We start from the raw sequence: 1564 nt of genomic DNA, 5'->3' as shown, positions 1-1564 counted from the left end.
TTTGTGTGTGTGTTCTTTTTTATTCATGGTTCAACTTGGCTGCGATCGGCGAGGGGTCGTATCTCGTACTGACTGACGGCTAATTAGGAACTTGACTGCCTCTCCCCCTGCTTTCTATCTATCCTCCTCCTTTTATTTCTTCCTTTTACTCTTCTCCTTTCTGTTATCTGCCTTATCCTGCCTCATAGTTCCCTTTGTTTTCCATCACCGTACGTTTCTTTCTATCTCTTTTTTCCGTTTTTATCATTTATAATTTCAATTTTTTTCTGCCAACTCCGCTTCTTTTTTTCCTTCCTCTCCTATCTATTTAATCTACGTTCTTCCTGTTCTCAGTTTATTTCTTATGTAATCTTCCTTTCATCTATCCTTCTCTTTCTCTTCTTCACTTTCTTACTCATTTTCTTTCATCTCCCCTTCTTCCCAATCTTCCTTTTACTTCTTTTCTTCCTTCTATTCTTTTCCTATCCATCCTGATCCACCTCTTCGAAATATATGACGTTTCTTTCCTGTCGCTCTGCTAACTTCTGCAACTTTTTCTTTACGTTCTCATTTGCATTCTTCATTTCCTTCTTGCTTGTCCTTAAGCCACGCTGAACCAACTTGGTAGTCTCCTGTATCTCTATTTCGATCACCTAAAGGCTATAGTAACTCTTGAATTTTTCCTCGGTGTTTCCTTCCCTCATCTTTTGGCGTCAGACGTTGGAGAATGAGAGTGTTTATATATCCGGTTACGTTGCTAGGGGCTTTAACCAACAGTATGGGTTCTGTGCGTATTGATACATGTATGTAATGTGTGTAGATTTTATGGTTGCTATTCTTAAATCCATTTTTTTTTTTTTCGTTTCTCAGACTCCTAATTCTGAATTGTCATGACATCCCCTTGCCCACTGTCCCCCGTCTTCATTGTCTTTCTTTATAAGTATTTTCCCGTTTCGTTCGTCCATTTGACCTCTCTAAAATCTTGACCTTATACCATGACTCCACGAGACGTTAGATCTGAAGCACTGCCTTACTTTACCCTGAACCATCTCCCTAACCTCACCCTGTATCACATCTGTTACCTCACCCAGAATCACTGCCTTTGCCACACCCCAAACCACTGCCTTAACCTCACCCTGAATCACTGTACTTGTCTCACCGTGAATCGCTGCCCTAACTTCACCCTATTGCCTCATCCTGAATCACTGTCCTTGCCTCACCCTGAATCACTGTCATGATTTCACCCTGAATCACTGTCCTTGTCCCACCCTGAATGACATTTTTTACTTCACTTTGAATCACTGTCCTTACTTCACCCTGAATCACTACCCTTACCTCATCCTGAATCACTGCCCTTGCCTCATCCTGAATCACTGCCCTTGCCTCACCCTGAATCACTGTCCTCACCCTGATTCCCTTCAACCCCGACCAGCACTGGCCCAACAGCATACCCAGGTCCAGCGCTGACCTCATCTGGCCTAAGCACCGTCTGGCAGCCCGTGATATGTCTCCTTAACCTAGCCTGACCTGCCTCATCATTCTTGTGCTTCACCCACGCTCGGGCCCACGTCTAGGGTCTTCCTTT

The sequence above is a fragment of the Penaeus monodon genome, chromosome 32, assembly GCF_015228065.2.
Source record: "Penaeus monodon isolate SGIC_2016 chromosome 32, NSTDA_Pmon_1, whole genome shotgun sequence".
Taxonomy (NCBI): Eukaryota; Metazoa; Arthropoda; class Malacostraca; order Decapoda; family Penaeidae; genus Penaeus; species Penaeus monodon.
Note: the sequence above shows the minus strand (reverse complement) of the source record.